Below are 415 nucleotides of genomic sequence, written 5' to 3' on the forward strand. Positions count from 1 at the left end.
CGGTTTGTTTTACAATATTTCTAGAGTTCTATATCATATACAGGGTGAGTCATTTTAGTCTAATCCGAATATCTTCCAAATTACGGTATCTACAAAAAAATGGTTTAGATAAAAGTTGACCAGGACAGAGGGTTTCATTCAATTGTACCATTGGTTTTGACCTTGAGGTCAATTTTGAATGTTACTTCAAGGTCACGATGGTTTTTTCTAATGGGACACCCTATTTTTGACTGCGGATTTCGAAAGAGCGGAAAATTTTACATCAAACTTGTCTTATCAAAAAATTGTTTTTGCGACCTTGGAAAGGTCAAAAATGAAGGGAAATGTCTGAAAAACGATCTGGTGTACTTTTTCTGAAATGACGTGGTTTTCTGGGTAACACAAATGTGCATAATGCTTAAACAAAGTCAATGAA

The sequence above is a fragment of the Odontomachus brunneus genome, unplaced genomic scaffold, assembly GCF_010583005.1.
Source record: "Odontomachus brunneus isolate Ranch 3 - 2012 unplaced genomic scaffold, Obru_v1 Obru_scaffold_157, whole genome shotgun sequence".
Lineage (NCBI taxonomy): Eukaryota > Metazoa > Arthropoda > Insecta > Hymenoptera > Formicidae > Odontomachus > Odontomachus brunneus.